At 40.1% G+C, this 25826-nt stretch overlaps 1 protein-coding gene across 1 annotated transcript in view; it reads right to left on the bottom strand.

The window, feature by feature from the left end:
* Tmtc2 (transmembrane O-mannosyltransferase targeting cadherins 2) overlaps nucleotides 1-25826 on the bottom strand; it is a 388745-nt gene that overhangs the window by 97084 nt on the left and 265835 nt on the right. The window lies entirely within an intron of this gene.

The raw sequence follows: 25826 nt of genomic DNA on the forward strand, positions 1-25826 counted from the left end.
TCTTCCCCTAAAGCCTAAAGGAATCATGCACACATACCTTAATAGCAGTTAGAGGAGATAATTAATTTGCTAGTATTCAACCATATCATAACCTGCATCTGGGCAAATTACTTTGACATTGTATTGTTAAGCCAAACTCAGAGTCATGTTAAGCCCAAAGTCTCAACATTAAATCTTTTTTTTTCTCAGCAAATACCAGAAAAAATTTATTTTTTCGGATACTATTCTTTTTTTTTTGATGCATTCTTTTAAAGAGGTCCATGTTTTTTTTTCCTCATTTTTTTATTAAAAATTTCCATCTCCTCCTCTCTTCCTCCCTCTCCCCTCCCCTCCCTTCCACCCATACCCAGGCCAAAGAGCCACCAGGGTTCAACATTAAATCTTACTCATCCATAATCTCAGTTGGGGAGAACAGTATTTAGACATGCAATTAAAATGCCCAAGAAAGCTCTAGTGAAGTAGAAGTTTCATTTAAATCAACTTTATAATTAAATAGGTAAATATACTCTCACCTTTTACTTTAAAGCTATATATACATACATAAAATTTACATAACACATTAAATGTTTATTAATTCCCTTAATTTTACAACTACTATGGGACACCCAGCATGTGCCTAGAACTGTTAACTACTAAGGTAAAAAAGGATTTTGCTAACAGGCGTAACTCCTGTCTTGGTAAAGTATAAAATTGCAGCTGTATTAGGCTGGACTAACGTAAGTACTAAACATTTGGTTCGACCTAGTCAAAGCACACATGAAACGTTTCCAAATGAACCAATGCTTGATTTAATGATCAAAGGATGCGCAGTACATTGTTTGAGTGGTAAACAGAAAGGAACGCTAAGAAAGGGAGCAGCAAGGAAGGGCCTGGGAGAGGAACAAACCACAGGATGGAAATCAGACTGAGAGAGGTGAAGCAGCACCCCGGGGAGAGAGGGCTGGGCAGAGCACAGCGCTCTGCAGTCACATGGAGATGCTGTCTGCTGCTTCCCAGAGACCTCTGTAATGAAGAGGAGGATAATAAGGTGGGATGGGAGCAGATAAGACATGTCAGGGGGGTACAGAAGTGCAGACTGGGTGCCTGGCATCAGAGAAAACAGAATTGAATATCTTCTCAGAGTGGTAGAGAGGAAGGGCAGATGGCATAAGACAGACGACAGTGACACAGATGGGAAGGTATTAAAGGAAGAGCAAAGTGCAGGCTTATGGGCCAAGACTAAGAATTCACAAATGGGGTTGATAAGGGATTACCTAGTGATTATCTATGGGTTCTTGAGGTATTTGGGTTGGCAAAAATGCGTGTAAATCACTTTGAACCAAATAGCTAAAAGCAAGGTGAAATATATTTTATGAAGACTGCAGTAGTAAATTGTGTCAAGTGCTTAAAATGGCCAGTGGATTTGGGGACAGAGGCCATGAATATGGGGTATGTTAAGTAATTTTTGAAGCCCGAGGGAAGGGCAGAAGTGAGGGAAGAGAAGAAAAAAATAGATAGTGAAATTACAGATGGTTATTACATTTATGTATGTCTGGCCATGAAGGGTAGTGCAAAGAATGTCATTAGAATGAGACAAGACCCAATGAGTATTAAAAAAAAAAAAAACCTAGAAAACCACAACATAAATTACAACAGTTTTCTTTCTCAGGTAAATTAAAAATTTCCAAGGTAAAACCCAAAAATGTACTTTGAACATCGAACATTCCAACAGAATTTTCCAACTATGGCCATGGCCAAATTACAAGTGCTTAGGTTCTTCCAGCTGCGTCTTTCCCTCCTAGGTATTCTGACTCTTGATTCCTACTTTTGTACTCTACTTGCCATTTGGAATCTCCTTTCTGATTGTAAACCACTCAGAACTGTTTAATCAACAGCTAGCCAAAGGCCAGAGAGAGGGAAAGAATGAAAACGCAGGAAGAATGTTAAATACCTTAGAAAAGCAAGGGCTCAAAACACAAGTCCTTTAAATATAAACAACAGACATTTATTTCTCACAGCTCTGGTGATCGGAAAGTCCCCCACTTATAACACAAATGCATACCCTAACTGGGGAACATGCTGGATGAGTGACAGCACAGAGGCCTGCCTGTATGACATCCAGAATTCCATGCCTAAGGCCATCCACGGCAACAATTCATCTCCAAAAGGAACAGCAAGAAATTACAAATTTAATCAGCATCCTGTAATCCATAAGACGGTATCAAAAGTTCACCATGAGAATGGCTTCCAGGGGGGAAGATCTCCATGGCTAAAGAGGGGAATGCCTTTAAGGACTCAATGAAAACGGAAAAGCCTCAGATCTTAGCTCAGAGCAACGAATCCAAACACCCAGCAGGCCTACTGGAGTACTGGGTCTATTCCTTGAGCAAGGTCATAAACGCTCAGTGGGTTGCTCCAGTCAACTGCTTAGCAATAGCAAGGGGTGTTCCTCTGCTCCGTGGACCCTCAGGGGGCTCTTCTGAACTCCGAAGAGCTCAGAGTTGACTCTGGTGCACAAGTTTTAGCCCCTTGGGGATGGTTAGAAAAGCTGTCTTGTGAGAGTAGAAAGACAAGAGCCCAAACAACAGCTGTTTTGCAGCTGGGTCACAATGGAGCGCAAAAAAAAAAAAAAAAAAAAAAAAAAAAAATCCCTGGACACCATAAAAGGTAACGGAAGATGGCAGAGCAATCTCAGAACCTCCATTTGTCACTGGCAAAAAGCCACTTGTTCGGAAATCCAAACGCTCTCCAAGAGGACAAAGCCAGATGTACATAATTCCCCAATTTCAATTCATTTCATTTCTTTTGGTAAAAAGCTTCGGCAATAAAGGATGCGGGAGTCACTTAATTTATTTAGACATAAAATTCTTTGATGATTTACCCAGGACACTAAAAGAAAGCACCGGATCCAGAAACAGAAACCTGAGTCCCTAGGAGGTAAACAGCCAGAGGAAGTCACCGATTGGAATGAGTTTCATGCTCTTCAGCTGGGAATCAAAGATCTAATTAATTGAACTCCATAGGTCTAATCCTCAGAAAAACAGAATTCGTCTCAAGAGAAGCAGTTAAAGATTCAGATTAAAGAAACCATTTTTAGAAGAAATTTACTTTCTGCTTTGGTTTGTTAAAGATGTATTTTTATATGTATGAGGGCTTTGCCTATGTGGATGTATGGGGGCCATATGTGTGTCTGGTGCCCTTGGAGGCCAGAAGAGGGCTAAAAGGCCATCATACTCCTGGGCGTAGAGTTTCAGATCGTTATGAGCTGCCATGTGGGTATGGGAACGAAACTTGGGTTCTTTCCAAGAGCACCAACTATTCTTAAATGTTGAGCCATCTCCGTAGGCCCCAAGTTCTTTTATGCTTGTCATCTTCGTTTGCTGATTTTGTTTTCAAGACCATAATACATAAGAAAACTGGCCCATTTCTTCAGGTCTGCTCAACTAAAGAAGCTTAGGCTGGGAAAATTTACTTGGACCTGAAACCAACAAACTTTAATTTGATGTACTAATGAACTGACGAATCAAACTAGTACCCCGGGAACTGAACGACTTACATTCTTCTGAAAGCAATTTCAAGGTAATGTTGCCCCTCAAAAGCAGAATATTCTGGAAAAGTTCTTAGAAAAACAGGCCATATTTATTTTGAAAGTATATATTGTATAGTCCTAAAGTAATTTCCAATTTTCCCCCAAAATGCTACTTATGTTCAGCTTTCCAATGTAATTTTACCTACAACTACTTCCTAGTTTAGCCAAATTTTATAATTTGACCTAATTCTTAGTATTCACAAGCAGTTTCTTGAATCAGGGGGCTGAACGATGGCTCGTACAGCGTCACCACGCCACCACATGATGCCTCCCGGAGATCTCCCTCTGGCCTGACACTCCTAGCAATGGGGGCAATTCATAAAGACATCTTTCATTGCTCAGGACCTGGGAATTTGCCAGGAAGAATTAAGTTTCATTTATCGCCTCTGCTTGCCAAAACTCATTTTTTCAAGTGCTCTATTGTCATGGCACACTGATTTTACTTATCCAGGCACAGTCCTGAGCATTTTGCAAATTCTGTCTGCCACATTCCATCTTTAGAACATTCCTGAGATCATATTAAATTCCATTCTGTAGAGGAAGAAACCAAGGCGCAAAGAGGGTAAGTACCTTGCCCAAGGTATAGACATGTGGCTTGCTGGGTTTAGAGCCAATATGGCTGCAAAGTTCGTGCTATGACACCTCAAGCAGTTGTGGGTAGATCACCTCCAGGGATCATGGGTTCATTAAAGCACAGCTTATGGGATAGGGAGACCAGCACTTGGTAAAGCACTATGCAAGCACAAAGACCCGAGTTCTATCGCATAGGCAGAGTCGTTCTAAGCACATGTACACCCAGTCCCGGAGACAGGTACAGGTGGGTCTCTGGGACTTACTAGCCAGTCTAGCCTACCTGGCTGTCTCAACATGGACGTCTTCTGAGACCTAAGACCTGAAGTGGACCTCTTGCCACCATCGCATGCGAACATACACAGATGCACCTGCACACACAGACACCTGAATACACACATGTGTGCATACAGAAACACAATCGTGCAAACCACTAGACCTTATAAAGCTAAATTCACAGGTCTACCCATCTAGTCTTCATCATGTTTGAGGAAATAATAGTCATAGGCCTGCTACCACACAATGTACTAGATAAGTAAAGATAAAATTAGATTATTCTTGATTTTACAGATCATATGATGACATCATGGTGACTCTGGAGGCAGGACCTCACCAACTCTAAGTTATTCTTAGGAGGGCTCTCATGAGACATATGCACTGTGAGTACATAAGAACAGCAAAAGATGTTAGGACATTCATTCTGCCTAAGTGAGTCAGGGCAGGATTCAAGAGGAGGTGGCATAAAAAGCTAACAGATGGGAGAAAAGCTGGCCAAGCCTCCAAGTCATGGACTTTCAAGTCAGTGCTGGAACGGGTTGACTAAAATCTCCCTCTCCAGAATTCAAATTAAGAAAACTATTTAGAAATTCTATTAGTTTAGCACATCCTAAAGGGTTGGCAATCTACAAAGATTAATTTGGTACAAAATTCTCTGTAATCCTAGCACGTGAGAAGTGGAAACAGAATATCAGGAGTTCAGGGCCAGACTGAGTTAGTTACACAGTGAGTGTGAGGCCAGCCGGGGCTATATAAGAGTCTGGTTTTCTTTCTTTTTTTTCTTTAAGGGTAAAAATCAGCTCAGAACATTTATTTGAAAATAAAATAAGCGTATTTAACAACTAGATCTAGCTGACTTTCTACCCTGCTAGGAAAAAAAATCTTTGAGTCACCTTCTATGAATAACTTTCTGTGACTTACAAAGAGAGGAAGAGCTATTGAACACAATATCAGTTAAGCAATACTAATTTACCTTTCCTTCTATAGTATGGCCTGACAAGAGACGGTACATGAAAGATTATAGGAACCTTTAATCTAGGTGGAAGGGAGAAACCACACAAATGGCCGGAGTCTGGCATCTTGCCAGCAGAATGCGGCTGGATGTATAAAAACATATGACAAGCATATCGTTAGACTGGACCATTCCCAAGTCCAAGAATCTCAGCGTTCTGGTTGAAGTACACCACACACACACACACACACACACACACACACACACACACACACTCTCAAACACACACACACACGTGTGCTTTGGTATTTTTACAAAATAAAATCCTTTCTTTCTGACAGTAATGTGTAATTCCACTAGAAAATACGGACCACTAATAGGGAAATATTGAGTGCAGAAGCATCAGTGTTATGCAGCCTAAAAATTCGCAAAGTATTTTCCTCTGGATAAATAACTAAATAGGAATTTTGCTCAGGGATAAATCATCACTGTCAACTCTCAGACCCTCTTGACCTTGCTAGGGAAAATGTGTGAAGTTGGCTGCACATGGCTCGCTAAACATCCACCTCCCACACTGTCCTCCTCACACCATGTGGTTTAATTGTCACCTGAGCTTGCAGGTTCATCTCTGGGATGCAAGAGAAACGGAACGTGCATACTCAACCACTAGAGCTCCTGTACCAAAGCCATGTGCAGGTATGCAGGATGACAGGTCAGAAACATGACCTCATTCTCCTCACAGAGGCTATAAAAAAAGAGAGCTTCGGAAGACACGTGTTGACTTGCTCTGCCTCTCAACGTGTAAGGCTGTATTTATATCAGGTCCATGACGTCATGTCATGGACAGATGTGGAGCTTTGAAGATTTGTGGAAAATTCCAGGCCATTGAATTAAATCATGCAAAATCATTTCTGTCTTCAGACGTGAGTGCATGTGTTCTAAAAAGAGAGGCATTTGCTCAAAGGAAGGGATACTAGTTTGGCAATCAGAATCTTCTCAAGAAGGATCCTGGGGACAGCCATGATTCTTAGGAGATTTTGATAGTATCTCCAGGAATTGGGTTCCTTATGGGGTTAGAGTCATAGCTCCCAATCAGTTCTATAACATAGAAAGTAAACAGAGAACTCTTAAGAGAGTTGCACGGTCTATGAGGTCAACCAGCGCTGGCTTTTAAGATCTCCCTGTATGAAGCAGCAACAATGCTTAAAAAGGATTGGGTGATGTAAAGGACATCTGAAAAGCACAGCGTGGCGACTCTGTGAGCATTCAACCAAAGACTATGTGGGTTTTCTTAACTGGAGCATTTATACCAAATCTGTTTACCCGAAGGCAAACCAGAGATATACAGGATTAGTTTTGCTATGTTTGAAAGAGCCTTCTTATAACAAACTCGCATGAAGAGTTTTGGGATCCAAAACTCTTTTGTCAAGCACACTGTCTCTTGTTCTGGAACGCCTCAGAAGACTGCAGGTAAACTTTGCCTGCACAGTCTAGAAAATGAAAGCGAAAAGAAAGCCAAAAGATTACCTAAGCCCAAAATAGATTTTGGAATTAAAAGAACTAAAGGTTTGCTCTTGATCAAACTGAAAATACCCATAAATACTACTGACAGTTTAAAGATTCTTCGGCTACCTCCTTATCAAGCCCTAAAAAATTTGTTTTCCAAACGGTCCATTTTCTGCTGGAAATGTTGACAGGATTTGGCAAGCTCACAGTGAAGTCATGAGCAGGGCGTAAAATGCTACCAATTTTACACTCAGGGGAAAGTTATAATTGGTTATGATATTACAATTACTGGCTGATACATAGAAAAATGTTAACAAAATATTCTTTCATCCATCACTATAACGTAGCAGAATCCTTTTAACAAAGCTTATAGTTATAGATGAGTATAATGAATGGCTTTATTTTGAAGAATATCATAATAAAACAAGAAGTCCTATATAGGTCATCAAGGAAAGTTATGGCTAGAAAATATAGAAAAGACATTATATAACTTTTACAATGAAGAATAAGCAAGACACATAGTTTTTTTAGAAGGTGGCATTAGGGAATGAAAACACTAGTGAGAAAATCAACTAAGAAACCATGAGAAGGGCAGGTTAAAGACTAAAAAGAAGCATCAGCCTTAATAAAGGTGCAGGAGAGCTATTCTAGGGGTGCATGATTCTGGAGTGTGTGCCTTCAGAAGGGTTTGGCTAAAATGCCCCTCAAATCCATTTACCTGACAGTTGTTTAGTGATGTCCAATATTATGGAAAATACTCTTGAGATACTTTTTAAAATAAAAATTTCTTAAATTCATATTACACAGTAATTGTCTATATCTTTTAAAAGAAGGTCTGGAGGTAAGATAGAATCATGTGAAAAAAATTAAACTTTTTTGCCTTTAAAAACATTCAATTATTGGGTTTTTAATTTTATTTTTGAGATTATAATATAATTACATTTCTCTCTTCCCATTCCTCCCTCCAAACTCTCCCATATACATACCCTTCCATGCTTTCCTTCATGCCTTCTTTTTACAGTAATTGTTATCACATGTAGATATGTATATACATAAATTCCTAAATACAGCCGAAGTCCATATAACGTTACTTGTTAAGATCATAATGAACTTCAGCAGAATAGCATATTCCAAAGTGAAAAGGTTGGTTCTCCCATCACCTTGTCAATTCACACTTCACCCAATTACTTCATATACATATACTTCCTATAAATCTCATCCCGTCAAAATTACATGGCAAACTAATTTCCCTAAAACATAAAAAATTAAATCCATATATAAAATCACACTTTTCCTGACGTTCATACCTCATATTTAACAAAACCAAAGGATAGAGAATGATCCACATTCTGCCATACCTATCAGAAGGTACACAGTTATTATCATAACTTCTATTGATGCAATTCTACAAATTCAACCATAGGACGTGGGTAGCTCATATTCTACTTGTGTTATGTTCCACTGTAAGGCTATAACAGCAGAACAGACAGTCAGTAAAATGATGCTGTACCATAAATAATGAGAAATATAATCGATTTAGCGTCTCTTCATTCCCATTGCTGATCATCATATCTATATCCCGTTAATATATCACATCACTGACACAATATAAGTGAACTTATTTTCTGCCCCAAAGTGTTGCCATCTAAGTCCTTGACTAGGGAGCAACACTCTTCAGTCCCTCCTTAATGCTCAGGTTCTCCATCAACAGACTGGGCCAACAAAAGAAAAAGAAAAAAGCTAACTTGGTGTTTCCCATTTTCATTGCTTTGCCCCACTCCCAGCACCTTCTTCTCTCTGACTACACAATCATTTGCATTCACCTTCATCATTATCATTTATCCCTTTGAATGTTTAATTTTTGCTTTCCCTTGGCTCATCTTTCACTTCTACTATGCAACATCAACATAATTTATCAATTCACCAAATAGCTACTGCTAAACTGCCATTCCTATTCTTGGCATTTCAAAGGAAGGATATCCTACATAGCTTGTTCAATGGCAGATACAGACTCCAAAGGAGCTATTAGATTTCAAAGATGATGCCCTTACCTTCAGGAAGCACAGATCACAGAGCAAGTAACTCAGGGGGTGTAAGTGTCAGTGCGGCATTTTAAGAGGAAACTTACATCTGAACCAGATCGGTCTTTGCGTCTGAGTCAGTCCTCCACATGTCTTTAACACTGACTGGTGACGCAAACAGTGTTATAAGATAACGTCAGACAAAGTCCAAGCATGCATCAGGGAGGACATCATAACTTTGCACACCAAGCTGAGGAGAGACTGGTAGAGACAGCTGCTGTAGGAGGGAGAGTCAGTTTTCTTCAAGGATTTGAACCTTGAGAAGCTATCACCATTGCAGTAGACGGCTCTATACCCATGCAGGTGGTGCAGAACTAAATAGACTCAGTGGGCTTTAAGCTCGTGCAATTGGAAGGAATAGTAATGGGGGTAGAAGGACAGGGAAGAAACTGAAGGGAGGGAATGGGGACAGAGGGATGAGTTTGATTATTCATTTTGTTAAAATATGAAAACAATATAAAAATTCAAAAATAAACAAAAATTAATAAAGAAGAATCAAGTGTTACCACCAAGTTGGTAATAGTTATCGATGGAAGTCATATTTTCTTCTAAAAGAATCAAATAAAATTCCTATGAAATTCACCCAAGAACATAGAAAGGCAAGTGCTCAGGCTGTATTAAAGCATTAATAGTTATTAGTTGAAGGCCTGTTTGCGATGAAGCTGGATGGATGGGTAGGAGTTGCCAAGTGGAGACACAAGAACCAGATATCCTAGATAAAGAATAGATGAACATGGCTAATTTACAGAACCACTGGAAGTCTAATACTGTGGGAAGTGATGGCTGTGGGGGCTGCACAGGAATACCACCACATCCAAATAACAGCGGTCAATGCCATACTGACCGGACAGTGAAAACACTAACAATACCTGAGCCTTCGTCACAATGGCATTTACTCAGTTTATGCTGTGCACCAGATAATGTGTTCTGAATGCTTTACATACATATGTGAACCCCTTTAACCTTCCCAATCTTCTTATCCTTTCAACTAAAAACTGTTGCTCTCTCATTTTACAGACAAGAGAGTGAAGGGGTCGTATTGATTAAACAGTTGCCTTTAGCTAGCAACAACGATCTGCTTTGGATGGAACAAGCCAAGCAGGTGGGAGGCAGTATTCATTAAGGGGCATTCCTCCAAGATGACAGCATTTTTGAAGCAAGCAAGCAAGCAAGCAAGCAAGCAAGCAAGCAAGCAAGCAAGCAAGCAATCAAGCTCTGTGATTAAATATATTTTTCGAAATGTCTTTTGCTATACTTTTGAAATACTAAGAAAAAGTCTTAGTATTTTATCTATAGTAGTAGATACATATATTAGTATTATATCTATATCTTAGTAGTGTATCTACTATATTAAAGTTTTTGTACTAGGAAAAGGAACCCAAAAGACATTCCATAAATATGCATGGTGTCTGATATAGTCAGACACATACATAGACATGGATAGTGTCTTACAAAGCAGCAACAAAAACAAATCAAACATACACACACAAAATATATCACTTGCATGTGTGTGTGCATGCACGCACACACAGCTGAACAGCCTGACAATATAGTTTTTGGGGGACCCATTAGTGAACTGAGTTTGAAAAAGTAGAAAAACTGTGAAATGTGGGAAAACCAATTATGGAAAGTCACAGTGGAGACACACTTCTTAGTAAGAAGTCAACTGAGCCACAAAACGAGTAGATTCATGTATGTGATGGTTTTGACAGTGTGCCGGAGCCTAAGTATGGATTCCGTTAGAGACAAGAAAAAAAAGCCTGAAGGTTAAGTCACTCAGACACTCAGTCTTCCAGGACTTCCAAACTGTTCTCCGTAAAAACCCAAAATGTGACTCCCTCTTGAGGATGGCAGGGGAAGAGAAGACTACCCATGGACGACCATAATCCCTCCAGCCCAGCTGTCCCAGTAGGAAACCCCCGCTCTTCAGGGTAAGTGACTAGCATTGCTACCTTCAGCTGCTATAGAGGAACAGGATTCTTCCTGTTTCATGCCTGGCTCCATTCTCTCCACCTTACAGGAGGCCTGACAGTGGTGATGTGGGGGAAGGGGGAGGTGGTGCTAATAAGCAAGCATCAACCCTGGTGAAGGACACAGGACAGACACACAAGTCCTCCTAAAGACTGAGACTCGATGCTGCAGCATACCTAAAGCAGCTCCAAACTAAGAGCGAATCGGATGCAGTAAAATAAATACAGCAGCGAAAACAAGGACAAAAATGAAGCCACTGAAGGAATGTGGAGACCAAACAACGCACAAGTCCTAGTGAAATCAGTGTAAATCCTTTCAATAAGGGACTATGGGTTTCGGTTTCTCGAATCGAATTCAACAATGGTTACCAGGCATGCCCAAAAAGAAGAAGTCTCGAAAGAAACAAGCCACAGAAGCAGACTCAGATGTGGGGATATGAAGCAGATTTTGGAATTATCAGATGAGGTTCCTGGAGGACAACTGCGACTCATAGGTTGATGGTTCCAATTAAAACAGAGAGAGCACGAAACAAAAATGGGTCATGTCAGCAGAATGTTATGGTGGGAAGAAAGAAAAGATATGCCAAAAATCAAAAGACATCAAGAATACCTTGGATGTGTTCAACCCAAGACTCAACAAGAATAAGGGCAAAATCAAGCTGGGAGGTGGATCAAGAGAAACTTCCAGGACTGCACACAATGAGAAAAAAAATTAAAAGTCTAGGGTATAGAAGCACTGTGTGGAGATTTCGCACATGTAGTGAGAATAATTGAAATATCAGAAAGAAAACACCACTGGATAGCAATGAAAGTGTTTGCCAAAAATTAATGACAAATACCTAATAATGTGACCAGAAATCTCAGAGAATGCCAAGCACACACAATTCTGGAAGTATTAAAATTAGGAATGCTATGTATATATACCAAACCCAGAGAAGCGATCTTAAAATGGGTGACTGTGGGGGGGGGGAGAGTATCTTCCCTAGAGTGGAACCAAGATAAGAATTAAAGTAGCCTTCTACTTAGAAGCCACCAAACATGACTACAGTAATCTATTCAAAGCCAATATACACTCATAAACTTAGAACTTGATATCCAACCAAATTATCGCTTAAAGGTGAAGAATTCTAGATGGCATACAGTGGTAGCCTGGCATGTAGAATCCGCAGCGCAGGGGTTACATGTGCCCAAGGAGAGCTATGGATACAGTCCAATGCAAAAATTATGAGGTTAAAAATTATAAAATATTAGCATTTTAGCTCCACATAAATAAATACTGCTATAGAAGAATGAAGGCAGAGTACGTTCCTTTTTTTAAACTCCTTTGATTCAGAGGATAGCTGCTTGCTTAAAACGGTAACAGTGATAAGTTAGTAATATTTGCTCATTTCAACAACACTGCTCTAGAAGAAACTCCCAGTTCAATAATAGTAGTAGTAAAAAGCTCATTTTGCTCAAATTCATTCACACTTGAAATTTCCCATTTTATACTTAGAAAGAAAACTTGGACAACTTTCACACATGCTATTGTTCAAATGTTGAAAAGCTGTCAAAAACTTCTCTATAAATATCTGGTAGCCCTTTGGGGATGAGCTATGAACCTTTCAAGGATAGGAACTATTGGGATGTCCGAGGTTCACTGAGCTATACCTAGGAGGGCATTGTGGGACTCAGTGGCTCTCTCCTAGTTCTTCATCCTGTCAAAACGCAATCTCTTGTTCAACATATGCTCCCGTTATGATCTGTCGTTGTCACCAGAAGTCCAACATAATGACAGTGCCCAATCGAAAACCTGAACCAATATAAGTCAATATAAACTTTTGTTTATTTCATAAGCATCCCATGTCACGTGTTCCATCATAGTGATGTGAAATGACTGTAACACTATGTAACATTACTTGTTGGGTGAGTGTTTGTTCAACAAGTCACCGCTTGTTGCTACTGTTCAGAGTCAAATGAAATGTACTGTGTTGGTCAATTTTCTTTTGCTAGAACAAAAATACCCGCGGCTGAGAGCCGTATACAGTTTGGAGACCAAAAGCCCACATGGCATGGTGCTACCAGTAATAAAGGCGCCCTTGGCTGCATTGCATCATAGATATTGTAGGGTAAAAGGTACAATTGGAGCAGGAAACGAGCCAGTCATTGAGCACCCTGACTCTGAACCCAGAACCAGTGAAAGAAACACCCTGGATTTGAGACCTGAGCTACGGAAAGAAATATCTTTATCCCTGAACCCAGGATCAAAGAAACATGCCCTGACTCTGAAAACAGTGTCAAAGAAAGACACTTTGTACATAGAATCAGAGCCAGTGAAGGAAATTTGCCCTGGTCCTAAGATTAGAGTCAAAAGGCTAAAAAGGATCAGTGAAAGAAACACAGTTTGGTCATGAAATCAGAGCCATCTCTGCCCCTGACCAACTAAACTAACCCATCTCTCTTCTCTCTGGGAAAACTCTGCCACTAAGAAGCCATATATAATCCTCTCTGCCTGTTCACTTAGAGGCTGGCATTTATCCCTCCCTGGCAGAGGCAGCCACTCTCCTGGACTCCTCCTTCCCAAATAAATCTCTTCTCAAAAGAGTCTTGGGTGACGACCTTCATTCGCCAGTGCTGAATAGAAGACTCTGGCTGGGATGCTCCCTAAGGAGGCTGAGCAAGGCTGAGCAGAAAAAGTAACAACTTTTCCCAAGAGCCAGAGAAGATTGCTTTATTTCTGCAGGAACTTTCTTTCTAGCAGAGTGTGAGCCAAAGAAATAATATCTTGGGCTGAAGAAGAAGAAGCCGATAGCTCTGCTAAAACGTTCCCTTAAGGGAATAGAGCAGAGCTCAGCTGTAGAGGCTCTCCAGAAGAGCAGGATTTCTATATCCTGCACTGCACCCAAGCTTCAGGTAGCCTGGCTTCTGGATAAGTCAGGACACCTTCCCTCCAGGGCTGAGCAGTCCTATTGAGGCTCCAGCCTCCAGAGCTGTCCTATTGCAGCTCTACCCCTCTGATGTGGGATTCCCCTCTGTATGCTGTGAATGCCATTGGTTAATAAAGAAACTGTATTGTCCTGATAGGGCAGAACAGAGCTAGGTGGGGAAAACTAAACTGAATGCTGGGAGAAAGGAGGCAGAGTGAAGAAAAGTCATGGGACCACCACCAGAGATAAACACGCCAGAACCTTGCTGATAGGTCACGAGCCTCATGGTAAAATATAAAGTAATGGAAATGGGTTAAATTAAGATATAAAAGCTAGCCAATAAGAAGTTACAGCTAATAGACCAAGCAGTGATTTAATTAATAAAGTTTCTGTGTGGTTATTTTGGGAGTTTGGGTGGCTGGGAAACGATCAAGCAACTTCCTACAACACCCCTTCAGAGCTGTCCTATTGCGTCTCTAAGTATAGCCTTGTTTCCCACTAAGTCAGGATATCTCTGCAGCTCTACAGCAGGGACATATTCCCCTAAAGATATCAAACAGGGATATGAGCAAGAGTGGCAGATTACATGACATCACAGACAGCCAGAGAACAAAGTGGCCCAGTATTGTTCTTCTTTAACAAACCTTTCCCACAAAACCAGGGTTCCATGAGAACTACAATTGTTCATAATACGGCACTGACTCTATTTACCTAATTGCTACCCACTAGCCCTGCCTGACACAATGGGCATCTCAACCTCTGAAAATAGCTTAACTATAGCATGGGCCCAGCTTAATAAATACTTTCAGACCTGATACTGTCCATTTTATTGGGGGGACAAAAAAATCTAAGCCTGACTGTTGCACCCACACTACCCATTTCTTCATTATAGGGCATGAAAATGCACGGCTTTACATACGACAGCCAGTAACTACGCCAGAGGGCTAATACCAAACCTTCTGGAAGGTCCCATTGAGGCGCGATTCCTGCACACTGCTGTTGTCTACCTAAAAGACTATTATCACCCGACACTAGATTACAGTATGTGCTCACGCATGTGACACACCCTGTCATGTTTTCTAAAGAGCCTCCATTATGTCTTGCCAAAGAGAACCTGCAATTTTAGACCTTTAACAAGAGTTATGCCTCCTACTGGCAGAAGAAATAAATGACTAGTGCGGGAAGGGATTAAGTGCTCGGTCTTCAACTCGACCTTCTGCCAGATGAATGTTTACAAGCTAAAGACTGAGTTCTAATCTCTTTGGCCTTCTTGTTCTTCACCCTACTCCTGTGAGTTTGCCTTATCACATGATTCTTTAAAGTCTCCAAATACATGAGATACTGTGTGTATCACGTGGCCATTCCAAGTGCCCTTAAGCTTTGCTACGACATTTCTGTCACTCTACATAGAATAATGCTCCAGTCCACTCTCAGTAGCTATGCCATAATTATTTTTACTTCAAAGTACACACACACATACACACGCAGACACACACACACACACACACACACACACACACACACACACACTTCCTCTCCACTTCACAACTGCATATGAAAACTTAATTGCTAAATGACTTATCTTTGAAGTAATGTTTTTACATGCTTTGAATTTAGGGATTTACCTAGATGATGTGAATACCTGTGTGTTCCAGCATAATAAAGAATACCCAAGGCTAGAGAACACTTTAAACAGTACAGCTGCATTCAAGGAAACACACTGGGAGAGTATAAGATAATAGGTTATGGACACAGCCCTACACTCAAGCTCTGTGAGTCTCGACTTCCTCAATCATACAGCTGGGTGATGGGGAAACTATCCACCAATTATCCAGTTAGGGTGTGGCTACCTGTAGCCCAGGTAGCAAAACTGGTAGGACATAGGCATGCACTCTCTTGGTGGGGTGCTAGCTGGACATATAGGATGTCGGATCTCCCCCTCTTGTAACCTGAGTTTCCTTTTTCAACTATTAAAATATATGTTATTCTTGAGCTGATCTGGTTATTTATCATACCGAACTAACTTGCTACAGCTGGGATTTGGTCGTTGGGTAACTCACTCACATACAGGATTGTTGGGACAGCATGCACACAATGACTATTTTGATGTGTGCTAAGAAGTATGAGGTCAACTCTGAAGACAGTGGGGTAGATGAGAGACCACTGAAGGGGCAGGGGCAATGGAAGGAACAAATTTAAAACTGATATCTGCTTTGTTGTATTGTAAGGGAAACAATAAAACAAGTTTCATACAAAGAAAGAAAAGAGATGCATAGCAAGCTCATATGGTCCTAGAAGTTCAAGATATGAGGGGAAACATGGGGCCAAGCCTAGAATACACTGTGTTGGAACAAATGCAATCTCAATGACTAACAGTCTACAACTCTGTGGGTCTCCCATTCCAAGCTGCTTGGGCCAACAGCCTCTAAAGTAATGTGGTAAACACAAGGAGGGGGTTGTGTTTATGAGTGTGTTCACAGCTGGGCTGGCTTTGAACCACTTTACAAGTCTGGAAAAATGAGGCTTGGGGATACAGCTTAGAGAGAGAATACGTGCGGGCCATACGTAACATGAGGGATACAATCCATCCACAGCAAATCAAAGGAAGGAAAATTAGAAATTACAAGCCGGGCGGTGGTGGCGCACGCCTTTAATCCCAGCACTCGGGAGGCAGAGGCAGGCGGATCTCTGTGAGTTCGAGGCCAGCCTGGTCTACAAGAGCTAGTTCCAGGACAGGCTCTAAAAAAGCTGCAGAGAAACCCTGTCTCGAAAAACAAAAAAAAAAAAAAAAAAAAAAAAAAAAAAAAAAAATAGAAATTACAACAAACGTCTGTGGTGATGAATACTTTAATACTGTGGTTAGTGTTTTATCAACTTAACCAAAGCTGAAGTCATCTCAAAAGCAGAAACTGTGGTTGAGATCTCCTCCAAGAGATTGCCTGTAGAAGAGCCTGTTGGGAGTTCTCTTGACTAGTGATTAATAGAAGTCCTAGCCCATGGTGGGTGGTGCCACCTCTGAATGGATGACTCTGTGTTTTCTAAAAAGCCAGCCTGAGGAAGCCAAGAGGGACAAGTAAGCAGCATTCCTCCACAGTCTCTGCTTGAGTTCCTGACTGGCTTCCTTCAGTAATGGACTGTGATTGTGAAGTATAAAACAAATAACCCTTTTCTTATCCAAGCTGTCTTGGGTCAAGGTCTTTACCACAGTAATCAACAGAAATAAGCTAAGGCAGCATCCAGTACACATGGGCATGTGTGTGTGTGTGTGTGTGTGTGTGTGTACATGCGCGTGTGTGCGCACATGTGTGTACATCTTCTCCGACTTACTACGATACTACTTAGGATTGTTCTACTTTAATGGTGGTAAAGTGGTCATGCAGTCATAAGAAATTCCAGATATTTTATTTTTATTTTCTTTTGGGATTAAATGTAAAGTGTCGTATTCTCTTACAGGATTATAAAAATAACTCAACCGTCTACACTGTCTTCTTTGCTAGCTAATATTCTTGATAGTTTATGTATATTAAAAAGTATTTTCAACTGCAATTGTTTTCCTAGTACCAGTGGTTGGACCTAGGACCTTGAGAAGACCTCCGCTCCGCCCTATCTACCGCTATGCTCTATCCACCCACGCTGTATCTACCACCGTTCTCTATCTTCCATGCTATATCTACCACTGTGTTCTATCAATGACTTTTATTTCAAGCTCTTTGAGACATTGCCTCTATAAATTGCCTCACAAGTCTTAAACATGCATCCATCCTGCCTTACCTTCCAAACAAGCTGAAGTTATTCACCAATCTCAACTAATTGAACTTTTAATCTGTGAAGGGCTCATCAACAAGAAACCTCACCATCACTTGAAGACCGTCTGTACAAACAATACATTTTAGGCGCTATCAGAATAAAACTAAATCTCCTTCTGAAAAAAAAAAATTGTCCCAACCTCTCAAGAGAAAAGTTACATATCTTAAAACTGTATGTTGTGCACATTACCTTTTCTGATACTAAATGTGTATTTAGGTAGGTCAACACAACAAGAAAGAAATTCAGATTTTCTTATACTTTAAACAATTATTATAAAATTATCTAGACGGTAAATTTTCTCAGTTAGTATTAATTAACCATGTGGCACAAGCTACAATCATTTGAGAAGGGAATTTCAGCTGGGTTTGTGTCTCTGAGGAATTGTCTCAACTGTTAATTAATGTACATGCATGTGGGGAGTGTCCCTGCCTACCATGGGCAGCACCATTGCCTGGTCAGGTGGGCCTGTGCTGTTAAGAAAATTAGTTAAGCACAAGACTATCTATCTACCTGTCTGTCTGTCTGTCTATCTCTATTAATCTGTCTATGCATCCAAACACACACACACATACATACACACACACTCAGCACATATGGCAATTAGCATACACACACATATATCTCTCTATATATACACACACGCGCACATACACACACATATAAGCAGTATTGGTCTATGTTTTCTGCTTCAGGTTCATGCTTGATGAGTTCTTGAACCGATTTCTCTTCACGATGGGCTATGTCCTGAAAGTATAATACAAATAAACCTTTTCCTCCTCCAAGATATATTTGGTCAGCACATTTTATTAGAGCCACAGAATGCAGTCAGCAAGGAATTATACAGTAAAAACTAATGATTCAATTGGCCTTACATCAATACGTTTTCATACTAGGTTACATGACAGGAGAGTCAACAAAAATGCTGGGATAGACCAAGAAGTTGCAGGTTGTAAGGCCAAGGCAAGTATCATAGTGTATGAGTTAACTTCATTAACAAACTTAAGGAACATAAAATGGGAAAGAGATGCCTGCAAAGTGATGTGGACTCCTATTTCTATCATAGCAATACAAGAGTCTGGATACAATTTAGGAAACTACATAATTACGCTTTCTGAAACAAAAGCCATTCCCTCAATCACAAGTACAGGACACTGACTTTTGCTATTAGTGTCTCCTGAACAAAAGTCACTGAGTCTTTTCTGAAACCCTGAAATCACTACTGTTCAGTGGGAATGCTGAGGCAGCAAACATCTGCCCACCGCAAGTCTTTATAAAAGCTTCTTTTTAAAAGTTCTGTGAGAACGCTATATTACATTTAGAACCACATTGCTTCTTTATCTTCGTTACTTCAATAAGATGGAGACATTTGCCTGGTGGTGGTGGTGCATGCCTTTAATCCCAGCACTCAAGAGGCAGAAGCAGGCAAATCTCTGAGTTCGAGGCCAGCCTGGTCTACAAGAGATAGTTCGAGGACAGGCACTAAGGCTACACAGAGAAACCCTTTCTCGGAAAACCAAACAAACAAATAAAGATGGAGACATTCAAGTGCCTGAAGGATTTGGGGGGACTTAAGTTAACAGGCTATTTCAATCGCATGAAATGGAGACCAATACAAAAGACAAGCAAAAGCAAAACCCACCTCAAACTAATAATAAAAGGCAGGTCATTTTTGAACAATATAATCTATTCCCAGAAATTAAAAGTTATCATGCAAATGGCACAAGGGGAAAAATAGCTGTTTTACATCTACATTTGCACAGCTTTGAATTCCAGAGAATGTCAGTACTTTGATTTGTATGACTCCCGAGGCGGTCTAGCAAAAGGAAACACCCCTCACATTGACCTCTCCTGGACAAAGGCAGAGAAATATATTTTAGATTCCCATGTCACCTAATGATGTAAACATAATACTTATATTGCTGATATTAGGCTAAAAGTGCTTATCTTGAATTATGGAAAGGGGTACTAATAAAACTACCATATCCGTTTTGATTCTCAGTAAACACAGAACAATGATGATGGTTGTATCTAAAACAATAAATCATAAAGTTTAGATAAGGCAACTCTATAGGAAAGCTTAACTGAACATTATGTTGAACTAAATTTCCTTCCATATGTCAGCTAATATTTAGCCAGCCGATTACATATGATATAATGTTTTCCCTTTTCACAGATGTAAATTTAACATATGAATTGAATACATTCATATTAATCACAGAATCAGGATTATAGAGAATTGTGTCTTGTGGGGACTTCTCCAATCTAAACATGGCTGTGCAGAAATCACAACAAAACAAATCCAGAAAGCCAGATGTTGCTCAGCACACAAAAGGAAAGCGCTTTGCTCTGAATAAAGCCAAATGGAAAGAGAATTCTCCATTCCAAGTAATAATAATAATTACAAAAGAAGCATAGGGCAGTGTGTTGGGCTTCCAGTAGACACAGAGACACCAAGCAGCTCAGGGCGGGGTGGGGCGGGGGAGGGCTTTTTTGGAGAACATCAAGTACTTTCACAACTGGCGTTTTATGGAGCCCAATTAACTTTGGCTAGACATAGGAGTCTGGCTTAGTGAGTCCACGCGGTAGCCAAAATAAAGGTTTTGTATGTCAAGAATTACTGTTCGAGTCTCCAATATCTTTCCTTCTTTCCCACTAACCTAAATCTGGAAAATAAGCTAACAGCCAAGAAGGTTTTATTACAATTTAAATCAATATTAATTTTACAGGCTGACAAAAACTGCAAAATATTTGGCTAAAATAAATGGAACAGAACAAAGGTTTAAAAAAAAAAAAAAAAAAACAACAAAGCAAAGACAAGGCTTCAGGACCCACACAGTTTTAGAAGTAACTAGAAAAATCACCTGAAATACAATAATGAAAATGGTATTTTTGTTGCCCTTCTTAGTGCGTGACCAATTTTAAATGCACGGAGTTAGCCCTAGGCAACAAAGTTCAAACAAGAAATAAATCACAATCTTAAGCAGAAAAATTGAAACTCAGCCTGTGTTTTGTATTTTATTTGGATAGTACACTACTATGAAAGTCTTATATATTTTTAAAGAGATGTCAGCTGAGCCTTGCTATATTTACACATAGAACCTACGTGTGACCTTGAGGCAGAGCTGTCCCCTAGGGTACCCTGGGAAGTTTGTATTACAGATAGAAGGTTGAATCAAAATAAGTCCTCTGTCCATGAGCAATCACATCTGATAATAAAAATACATTTAATCTTTCATACAATCTAAACTGATACTTAAAACAAATATCAAAAAATGACATTAAGTGATGAATAGAAAGATATAAGGACCGACTTCCGAGACTCTCTAATCAGTTAAAGATTGCCTATCAATGGGGGGAGAATCCACTTAAAATTGTTTACTAGAAAATAAAAATTAATAACACCTAATATGCAAAACCGTATAGTTGTATTGAATTCTACTATTTAATTACTAAATGTCTTTTAGGGAATGTTATTTAAATCTTGGTTGCTCGGGTGTTTCATTCGTAAAATGGAATAGCATTCTCTAAGAACGATCAAGAAATCACCATCCTCAAGACACAGAACAATAAAAATGACTCCTAGTCACACCTTGCTATAACTATAGAGCAGATCATTGATCAACCCTCATCAGGGAAGCTTCTAGCTGCAGGAATTGTAATTAATAAAGTGGTCTATAATTGGACAATGTGCAGAAAGTTAGACTTTGGAGCACGGAGTCCGGCATAGGATATCTCTGTCACACAGCTTCCCCTCTAGGCTCAGGGACCCATGTGAGAGAAAACACAATGGCAGTGGACTAGAGGGAGGCAAGGACACAAGAGGCCTAGCAGTGACGTGGACTCCTAGACACTGCAGCAGCATGCGCAAGACCTGTACAGACGCAAACCAGACAACATCCTTGCATGGAAAGGGGGACGTGAACGCAAAGTCCCACCCCTAACCACAAAGGTCTTTGTAATTGATACCTGCAGGGAAAGGGAAAATCGATTTTCTCCAATGCAATGCCAATGGGTCTATCAACTACACTCCAGGGCAGGCCTCATGCCCAGCAGTAGTTGCACAACACGAAACAGACTTCATTGCTTTGCTTTGCTCTGTACGGGCTTCTTGTTTTGTCTGGGCTTTTGTCTTACTGATTTTTCTGTTTTGACTTCTGGATTGTGTTGCTGCCTCCCTGTCTTGCTTTTGTTTGGAGATGGAAACTCCAAGTATGAAGTCAGGTATATATGGAGGCAGGAACTATCTGACAGGAGTTGGAGGGAGAAAAAGGAATATGCTCAAAATTATTTTAGGAAAAAAAAGTTTTGAAGATTAAAAATAAAAAAAAGTATTAAAGCGATAACATCCAGCACAGGACACGGGTGATGGACCCCCCCCCCCAAACATCACCTTCTTTTCAGTGCTTTGGAAGATTATGCGCGTGTCAGCTGTGAGGTCTGTGTGCTCTCTGGCCACTAACATCCAATACTTTAGCACATATCAATGAGAATGAATGCAACGGTCCGGGTGGAAGAGTAGGTCTAAGGACATGTGTAGAACAAATGAAGAGATTAAGAATTCAATAAGTGTCAACCCAAGCCAATCCATGTTGAAATAATCCATGCCATAAAATAAAATGTTCTAGGTCTAATATCAAAAGACTGACATATGTTTATATGTCGTTCAATTCACACAATAGAGGTACAGAAAGGGGGACTAAAGTTGATGAAGAACTTAAAAAATTACTTCTTGAGAAATTCAGGGCAGACTTCACAAAGGAAATACAATTTCAATAGGCAGAGAGAAAGAGGAGAAAGATGGCTTTCCTTTTCTTTTTCCTTTTCTTTCAGCAGAGGAATAAAATGGACATGATCTATAAGATGTGCAAAAGCGTGCTGGGAAGCCTTAAACCCCTTTGAACGGAGCTTGTTAAAGACAAATGTGTAAGAAAAATCGTTCCAAATGAGTCAGTCCACTAACTAGAATCAAAGTAGCAATCATCACATTTTCCTAATTTTCTCATAAAAACAGAATTCTCCTATGAAATCATCATTTACAGTCTAAGTCTGATATAGCTGCCAGACATTTTTACACAGTTGACCTTTGGCAACTTTTGACACAAGGGAAACACAACACCCCATTTCTACGTCTCTTAGAGTAGTAGCCTGTTCTGTTTAATAAAATACACACAATCTCAAAAGTCAAAATGTGTGGTATTTTCTACCTTGTCAATGCAGTGGTATATTAGAAGAGCAAGTAACCCATAATCGATCGAACGTAATACACTGGACTCAGAATCTGCAAAACATTTAATTTAGAAGAAACTAAATGGTTGAGGGATTTGGCTCTATGGTCAAGCCATTCCACAGAAGTCTGCATTCCATCTAATCATTAAGTAGGAAACTATAAAAAATATTACTGGAGGGAAATAAATTTTAAAATTTATATTGTGATATGTAAGCCCTTTCTTTTCAACATGTTTCTGTGAAGCAAAAACTTTCAATGCAGCTTTTCAAACCTATTTTGAAAAAGAAAGCCTAACGTTCTCTGAATTAAAATCTAACAGAACAAGATACATGTTCTCCATACCCAGTATTGGGTCTAGGCACATCAGCACTATGTGTGAAAATGTGGCCATTTCTCTCTGCTTGTTTGTTGTAGGAAGGACCATAGTTAGGCTATAACCTTCATAGTCATTTTTGAAATGGTTCTTTGAAACATCTTAAGTTCACCATGGCTGTCTGTGCACCATGAGAAAATCTCAAAAGTTCCAAATGTCTTTTAGACATTTTGTTTCCCAGCATTTGCATTTGCACAGAGGGAGACTTCTCTTCCTTCAAAGAAAACAGTTCTGTCATAGTTTCTGCCTGTAAAACTTTGGTTTTCCCCTTCAACTTTTCCATTCTTATGACACCATAAATGCTGTGTATTGCAATCTCTGCCAAAACAAAAAGTCATTCTGTCCTAAGAGTCCTCAGACTTCTCATGGTACCAATTTGTTTCTCATCATAGGTCTGACAGTCCAACTTTGACCATTCACAGCCATGAGTGAGTTAGTAAAAGCTTTCATCCTGCTTCTTCGCACCATTAAAGAGTGCCTTCTAATGTAGACAGACAATCTTTCCCCAGAAAGATTGTGTTTTTAGGGATGAAAATTCAATGACTTCTTCAAAGGAAAGAGATGAGGGAAAAGACGTGTGAGAAGACAGGAAGACAGCCCATGTTGGTGATATTCTGCAGAGTGGCTGAGAAACAGTAAACATTTTAGCTCTCAAAAAGGGACAGTCATAGAGCCTGTTTGGGTTTGAGCTAGGTTTTCTGTGTATACCTTATTGTTGTGTAGGTTGTTCTTGTGGGACTCCCACCAATGGGAGTCAGGTGTGTCTCTGACTCTTTTGCTGCTCCTGGGACCCCTTTCTTCTACTTGGTTACCTTGCTCAGCCTTGACATGAGGAGCTGTGCTTTGTCCTAGTGTAACTTGTTATGCTGTGTTCAGTTTATATCCCTGGGAGGCCTGCTCTTTGCTGAAGGTAAATGGAGGAAGAGTGAATCTGGGGGAGAAGGGAGGTGGGTAGCTGAGAGGAATAGAGGGAGGGGAAACTATAGTCAGGATTAATGAATGAAAAAAGAAATAAAAAACACAAAAATATAAAAAGAGGTGACTTTGAATCAACACATATTCTACTCCTCCCTCTGTCTGTTGTCCCTCATCTGTTGATCAAACAAAATACCTGAAGCTGAATACTTAACAAAGAAAATATTAATTATCTCACGAATCTGCTACGTTTATGGGCAATGTACCACTTCCGGCTTTGCTGCGGAAGTGTCTTCTGGGTACTTCACAACATGACAGATGACATCACAGTGGGAACATGACCAATAGGGAGAGATCACAGGACAAGATAAGTAGCTAGGGAGAATCAGGAGCCTTGCATTTTCGAGAATTCACTTACTCTGAGATCAGCATTAACGCCTTGTGAAGGTGATGTTGCCCTGATGGAATTATAGAATTATAGCCCTTCTCTGACTGGTCACCACTTAGGATCTTCACCACATGAAAAGTCAAGCTTCAAGCATATGCACCTCAACCCACATGCAAAGCAAAGCACCCTTTCCCCTCATCGCACATTCAGCTGTACAAGTATGAGCTACACCTGCACCACGGACTGCTAACTCATTTGCTTTATCATCGAAAGTCTCTGTTCTTAGAGAAGGATGCGGGTTCCTAGCATTTGTGTGCACAGAGGAAAAACCCAACCCCTCCAGTCATACCATGAAAATCATTATCCTGCTGCATAGATTTTAATCAGACCTGCACTATGCCAGATGCCCTGGTTCATGTTCTTCTTTAGGATTCTTTGGATCAAATGATTTTTCATTGTTATCTCCATGGAACAAACTTCCTTAGAGTGTGATCTTTGACAAGTCGATTGTAGCTCCACCTGATCTCTTCCCCAAATCAATCCATGCTGTCTCCGTTTATGTATCCCCTTCCCTAATTGTTGCTGTGCAGTCATTCCTAGTTAACATTTTACTCAGTGGAACAGGTGATGTTGTGGGTGGATGTGCCTTCAAAGTGTCATTTTCTTTCAGTCAGCTAAGAATCTATAATGAGAAGTTTGCCGGAGTCATTATTCTTTACGTAGCTGTGTTTGCTTGTGTGTTTGTTTGTTGGAGACAGGTTCTCTCTAATATGCAGTGCTACCTGTTCTGAAACTTTCTATGTAGATCAGGCTAGTCTTGAAGTAACACAGATCCAACTGCCTCTGCCTTCCAAGTGCTGGGATTAAAGGTGTGTATCACTATGCCAAACTTTAGAGTCATTCTTTTTTACCAAGTCTTTATGGTGCAGGTTGAACATGTTCAAGAACTTCTGTATGTCATCTGAACTCCATAAATTTGAGCAAAGCTTGCCTTCAAATTTATCTCTGATATTTTGTTCTTGAGTAGTGGCCTTAAAATGAATGTGTTCAAGAAATGCGTTTGCCCACAAAGTGTTTTACTTTACTATGTGAATATGTATAGAATTCTGAGTACAATCCCAATGCTTACTTTGCATGAAGAGGACATTGCTTTGGAAATAACTCTATAGCTGCTGCAGGCAATAGCATTTTCTCCACGTTTCTACTTTATTGAAATTACTCATTATTGTCTCATGCTTGTCAACATTAGAACCCGCCTTATTTGGTTCCAAAAGATCTTCTGATTAA

The sequence above is a fragment of the Arvicola amphibius genome, chromosome 17 (genome assembly GCF_903992535.2).
Source record: "Arvicola amphibius chromosome 17, mArvAmp1.2, whole genome shotgun sequence".
NCBI classification, from domain to species: Eukaryota; Metazoa; Chordata; class Mammalia; order Rodentia; family Cricetidae; genus Arvicola; species Arvicola amphibius.